This window comes from Ruditapes philippinarum, unplaced genomic scaffold, assembly GCF_026571515.1.
Source record: "Ruditapes philippinarum isolate M1 unplaced genomic scaffold, ASM2657151v2 ctg18137_1_1_1_1, whole genome shotgun sequence".
Lineage (NCBI taxonomy): Eukaryota > Metazoa > Mollusca > Bivalvia > Venerida > Veneridae > Ruditapes > Ruditapes philippinarum.
In genome coordinates, this window is record NW_026864208.1 from 1 (window position 1) to 7213 (window position 7213).

General features: G+C 36.9%; 1 long non-coding RNA gene across 1 annotated transcript; it reads left to right on the forward strand.

Moving 5' to 3' along the window:
- The first annotated feature begins 5522 nt into the window (after nucleotides 1–5522).
- LOC132724836 (uncharacterized) lies at nucleotides 5523–6964 on the forward strand. The gene is made up of 2 exons (XR_009624965.1): nucleotides 5523–6021; nucleotides 6174–6964. It is a non-coding gene; the product is annotated as an uncharacterized LOC132724836 (long non-coding RNA).
- Nucleotides 6965–7213: the final 249 nt, after the last annotated feature.

The window sequence follows — 7213 nt, forward strand, 5'->3', positions numbered from 1 at the left end:
TCCCAAAAACTGATTAAAAGTAAAAACCGAGACAGTGGTTGGTCTAAGTACGATACATTCATGTGTGATACATATGTCTTTCCTGAAGCATCTCCTCAACTCAAAAAGCCTAAAGACAGAGAAATTGCCTGTAATTGTTCATACCGTGAATCCTGTATTGACATTGCTGTACAACTCAAAGAAAAAAAAACACAGAAAATGAACAGTTAAAGTCTGAAATTTCAAATCTTAAGAAAACTAAAGTTTCTAAATTGACAGTCAAGAAAATGAAAGCTGACATTGTGAATAACAAAAGACTGGTTCGTGTGTTGGAGTCTCGTCTTAAATCGAAAAATGCTTCACTAAGAAGAATAAGACTAAGACAAAGTAGAGCAGAAACAAAGAACATAAAATTAAAAGTTCAGTTGGAACAAATGGAAAACAATGTGAGTCAATTAAAGGAAAACATTAATCAAGAAACAGCAATTTCGGTTGAGTTACAAGAAGAAGTGCAAAGAAAGCAAGCAGAATATGACAATATAGTTGCAGAAAGGGATTGGTTGGCAGAAATGGTGGAAGACAATGAAGTCTCATTCTATGATGAGAGCGGGTACAAATACTCATCTGAATTAAGGGAGTGCATATATATGTTGCTCGAACTGAACGTTAGTGCCCAGAATGTTGAGAAAGTTATCCGAACTGTTTTGAAGTTATTCAATAAACACACAGATAGGCTACCGTCAAAAAGTACAGTGCTGCATATGAATGTGAAAAGACTTGTACTGTCCCAAACTCAGCTAAATGAACAGTTGCCAGACAAAACAATTCTTACCCTATACACAGACGAAACAACCAAATTTGGGACTAAGTATTTTGGATACCATACATCAGACACAGAAGGTAGAATGTATGTATTAGGTCTTCGACAGCTCGTCACCAAATCAGGACAAGACACACTTAGTGTGCTCAATGAAATATTACAAGATATTGATGACCGAAGCAAAGAAGCAGACATGACAGCAAAACGGATTCTCATAAACATATCTGCTACAATGAGCGACAGAGCCAGTACCGAAAAGAAATTCAATGAGCTTCTGCAAGAACTAAGGTCCAATGTGTTACCAGAGATGCATGGAAATTGGAATGCTTTGTCTGAGGAAGATCAAGTTGTTGCTAGCTCTGTTCTGAACTTATTCTGTGGCCTCCATTGGCTCTAGAACTTCGCAGAATCTGCAAACCAGTCCCTGGCCGACTGTGAAAAGGGCTTCTTTCAAGATAGGCCAATTCATGACAAATCATTTCTGAAAGCAAAAGAATCTGGTGCACTCAGACTGGTTCGGACAGCATGCAAAGCGCTGGCACGGGGTGCTGATGAGAAATCAGGCAAGTTTAAGGACTTCAGCTCCTTCGTAAAGGACTTCTTGTCTGACAATGGAATGCACAGTCTCCCCCTACAACCATTCCGTGGTAACCGTTTTAACATACTGTTTGAAAGTGCGGCCTCCTTGTTCTTTTTGCATCAGAAGATAAGAGAATTTCTATCAGGCAATCAGACAAACAAACAACCTGCTGCAGTCAGTACTGTTTGATATCCAAGTTCCAGAGTACATGGCTGGAGTAAAAGCTCTTGCGCTGATCAGCAGCAGACTAGTTACTGGGCCATTATGGTCTCTGTTAGAAGATAGAACCATCCATGTATTTGACATGAACATTCACTGCTTGTGATTTTCTTAAATGAAGCTGCAACTGACATGGAGTATTTCATAACTGGAAAAATGAAAGTATTTGCAGATGCCACTGTAGTTAAACATGATCCAATACTTGAATCTTTGCTTGCTCTATGGGAACATGACGACAAGGTCATTATATACCTGCAAGTAGCACTTCCAGCCTTAGCCGAGTTGTCACGGAAAATGTATGCTGATCATTTACCAGGAGGCCAATGGGAACATTTCACAGACGAGATGAAAGGAAAGATGTCAGGAACGCAAAAACACAATAAATTTGCAGAATCAGCATTTGGATATTTAGACCAGCTTTTGAGAAAGAAGCCAAACGTCTCTGTGCTTGCTTCTGAGGCATATTTGATGTTTTCAGCAAACAGAACACACACTTGGTTGAATGAAAAAGATGAACACTTGAAAAAACATTTGATTGAAGAAGCAATGCGTGATGTTAAAAGAGTACGATCTGACTTTCAGCAAAGGAAATCAGAGATTGAAAGGAAACATAAGGAAGCTGTGGCGCTGTCGATCGAAAAGGCGAAGGCTCTTGAGCAGAAAAGGATTCAAAAACTTGAAAGGTACACAGATAGAATCATATACTATGGTTTATGGCTGTCTGAAGATTCTGTTTACAGTGCATTGAGAGAGTTGGATAGTGTAACAGAACAAAAAAGCATTGAAATGTCAATTGAACTTTAGAGAGTATGTTCTGAAGCAAAATCCATCTCATGGAATGGCACTACTGTGTCACATTGAAGGTTCCATGATAACCGCCGTATGAACACATCTGCGGATGTTTCTAAATTCAAAATTTCACCATGTTCGTGTTATATGTTGAATTCTGCTTAAGCCGGTGCTAGGGGGCGTGGATGGTAACTTGCACTTTCCAAAACCGTCCATGAACAGGCTCAATCAAACCGAGCCTGCAACATTTTCAATTGTGTTGTGTTGGACCTCCTTAAGGGATTCTGTTTTTCTCTATTTTAGAAGACGTTTACAGATTTTCTTAATCTGAAAATGGAAAGCGAAAAGACCTCACCACAGAAGAGCTGACTACAAATGTTCAAAAGCTTGTGGCTCATGCCTTTACACTTACAGCAGAAAATGACAATTCAGAAACAGATAGAGTAATACTAACAGGAAAGATGGTAGAGCATAAACTCGCCCAGAATGGAGAAGAAATCTGGTACCAGGGAAAAGTCATCTCACAGGTATTCTGTTCGACCGATGACTGCAGCTCAACTAAATTGTGTTTTTAATCAGTGCCATGAAAATACCTCATTTGTTTACTGTCAATTTAGATCGAGTCAGATGTTTAAGCAAGTTACATTACTAAAAAATCTTCACTAACCTATATGTATTAACTTTACTTATATCATTACCGATAAAATCTGAATTCATAAAGGCTTGATTCGTTGCATGGGTTTCGATTAGTACAGTCATGCTTTCTTTTTTCTTCTTTTTTATGATTGTTTCAAACTATGCACAACTTGTATCTAAAGAATTTATAGATGTTCACTGTTTGTGACACTTTAACAGACTTGGTTTTTCTAAAGAGCTGTTTATGTTTCAGGTGCCAGGTTACCAGTGTTGCGTTCATTGAACGCCGCCTTTCCTTGTTGATCTTGTTTATCATATTATTTGGTTAAACATTGTTTATGATGGGGACCCTGCTGTCTACACCTACCAGTTGCTGAAGGACTACCAAGAGGCTTGCCTGAAAATAACTGTCAATTAAAGTAATATTACTTTCATAATATTCCAGTAGAAAGTGAGTTTACCTGAGAATGAGATTTTTTGTGTTGTGTTGCGGGATTCAGACTTCTGGACACTATCTATATGTGCAGTTATGTGCTTTGATACTTTGATACTTGATTCTATATGTGATTGATAATTGTATTTTGTTGTCATTTTATGTCTGTTTTGTTATTATCATTAAACAATATTCACTAGTCAATTCTTAGGTACTTTATTTTTATATATATGTGTTAATATATATGTAGAAGGACAATCCTGTGATTTTGGTATCACGTAACACAGACGGTTGCTATATTCAAAATGGGATAACTTTCTTATATGAAAAGATATTTTGTTCATTTAAAAAACATTGTGCTTCATTTGCAAAGACCTTTAAAATGATTTATAACACTCCATACTTTATTAAAAAATCTTTTTTTGCTTGACTTCACTAATCAAGTCTTAATGCTTCCGAGGGATCACTTTGTTTCCAGAATTTTGTACTTCACAACAGCAGGTGTCAAGTGCCGTGTGGCAGCCGTAAAAAGTTGCCCCGTACTTCACTTCAGTGTTGTTATATTTTCTGGTCCTTCGGGATCATTGATGCCAACACTATAAAGTGTTGAGAATTGAGTAGGGGGCGTGAGTGATGTTGCACTTATTCATTATCACTCATGTACAGACTCAATCAAACCGAGTCTGCAATTCTTATGTTATTTTGTTGTGATTAATGCTTCCGAGGGATCACTTTGTTTCCAGAATTTTGAAGTAAAATCAACTTAGACTCTGTATTAAAATTAAAATCTACCTGTGATTTTTGTCAGCCTCATCAATAACTTGTTCAATGTATCGTCGACCTGAACCAGTGGCACTGATAGAGAATGTAGACATTGTCATAGAGCGTAGATTTTCTTGGCCACGTCTGATTAGATACCACATAAGAAAGAAACTGACACGGTTCTGAAGTCCCCAGGGTGTGTCTAAACGGTTAACAGTCAACATCATTCGGTTTCTCTAAGTCAGCAATTTCTATAATACTTTTATGTTGTACAGATCCTTTACAATCACTCTGAATTGTTTATGTCAATTTAGTAGTCAATCATCAAAAATTTTGAAAGTCCATATTTCACACTGTCCAATGATTTCTTTTTCATATCATCCCCATCTAATTTTCTAATGGAAGCTAAGAAAAGTTCAACTTGTTCATTAAGAAATTCGTTTGACATTTCATTGATAGGAATATCAATCGATGCGCTCAACAAAAAATCCTTAAAGAGCTTTCTGGAACGTTCAATAACTCGTTTGGTGCTGACTGAATCAGATGCAATTAATAACTTTTGTAAATCATCCTTTGTTGTATGTTTCATCCGTTTATTTGCTTGTTTCATTTTTGTGCAGGCAATCCATGCGAATTTGTCTTCTGCTGCTAACCGGATATGACTTGCAATTTTATTATTCAACCCAAAGCGGTTTTACACACGAAAATCATTTTAGGTTACAAACAACTAAATTCGGTGGTTCATGTTCCCTACTGATTTACTGTTGGTATGGCACTAGGTATTCAAATTTAAAAATGAAACCTTGAATCGAGGAAAAAAGATGGCGGCTATTTCAATATTTAGAAAAACGACCACGTGACCAGTTGTTATACTGTTAAAAATACTGTTACCTATGTAACAGTATAAAATTCTTAGTCACGTGGTACACCTGCATTAACAGTAAGAATAACTCTCAGAGGCCTATGGGAAATTAGCATTACGAAAAAAGTGAGGGGTAATAATAAAAGAATGTCTGATGTCCTACTGGGCTCAATTCCAGTGGTTCTGTGTTGTTTTCCAAATTTTTTAGTATTGTTTTCCCCCTGCAAATGTACTTTCATAAGTAAGCTCAACAAGAAATTTTAATAAGTATGGCAAACAAAGAAATCAATGTTAAAAGGGGCTAACTAAACAAATGGAAATGCGTTCGAAATTAAAAAGACAAAATAAATCCAAATTGATAATGATTTTATGAACAGGCTCAATCAAATTTAGCCTGCAATATTTTCAATTTTGAGCTGTTGAGCTTTCTTAGGGATTCTGTTTTTATATGCCCGAAAGAATTTCGGACATATTATGTTATACCCCCTGGCGTCCGTCCGTCTGTCTGTCCGTCCGTCCGTCTGTCCGTCCGTTAGCAATTTGGTTTCCGGAGCATAACTTAAGTTCCATTTGGCCAACAATATTCAAACTTCATAGGATGATTGTCCATATTGAGTAGAAGACCTCTATTGATTTTGGGGTCATAAGGTCAAAGGTCAAGGTCACTATGACCTTAAAACTGAAAACGTTAGCAATTTGGTTTCCGGAGCATAACTTAAGTTACATTTGGCCCACAATATTCAAACTTCATAGGATGATTGTCCATATTAGGTAGAAGACCCCTATTGATTTTGGGGTCATAAGGTCAAAGGTCAAGGTCACTAAGACCTTAAAACTGAAAACAGTTTCCGGAGCATAACTTAAGTTCCATTTGGCCCACAGTGTTCAAACATCATAGGATGATTGTCCATATTTGGTAGAAGACCCCTATTGATTTTGGGGTCACAAGGTCAAAGGTCAAGGTCACTAAGACCTTAAAACTGAAAACAGTTTCCGGAGCATAACTTAAGTTCCATTTGTCCTACAGTGTTCAAACTTCATAGGATGATTCTCCATATTTGGTAGAAGACCCCTTTAGATTTTAGGGTCACAGGTCAAAGGTCAAGGTCACTATGACCTTAAAACTGAAAACAGTTTCCGGAGCATAACTTAAGTTCCATTTGGCACACAGTGTTCAAACTTCATAGGATGATTGACGATATTGGGTAGAAGACCCCTATTGATTTTGGGTTCACAAGGTCAAAGGTCAAGGTCACTATTACCTTAGAACTGAAAACAGTTTCCGGAGCATAACTTAAGTTCTATTTGGCCCACAGTGTTCAAACTTCATAGGATTATTGTCCATATTGGGTAGAAGACCCCTATTGATTTTGGGGTCACAAGGTCAAAGGTCAAGGTCACTATTACTTATAAATTGAAAACAGTTTCTTGAGCATAACTTTAGTTCCATTTAGCCCACAATATTCAAACTTCATAGGATGATTGTCCATATTGGGTAGAAGACCCCTATTGATTTTGGGGTCACAAGGTCAAGGCCACTATTACCTTAAAACTGAAAACAGTTTTCGGAATATAACATAAGTATCATTTGGCCTACTGTGTTTAAACTTCATAGTATGATTGTCCATATTGGGTTAAAGACCCCTCATGATTTTGGGGTCACAAGGTCCAAGGTCAAGGTCACTTTTACCTTAGAATTGAAAACAGTTTCTGGGACATAACTTAAAAGTTCCATTTGGACCACAATATTGAAACTGCAAAGGAGGATTGTTATTTGAAGGAGGTAATACTTTATTTTAGTCCCATGTCTTACAAATGCTTCATCTTTACTAAAAAAAAACCACTTTCGGGCATATAATGCTCCGCCTAGCGGTGCTCTTGTTTTTTAAATAATTTAATTTATTTTAGAAATTGACCGTACTAATAATTTACGATAACTTGCAATTTCTAGTACCGTCCATGAACAGACTCAAAACAATCCTGTAACAATTTCAATTTTGTCGTTTTCGGCGTTCTTTTGGGATTCTGTTCTTCTCTATTTAAGAAGAAAGAATTTATGTAAAAATGGGCATAACTTATATGAAAACATAAATTATAGGATTATCAACCGTCCTTTTTTGATAGCGTATTTAG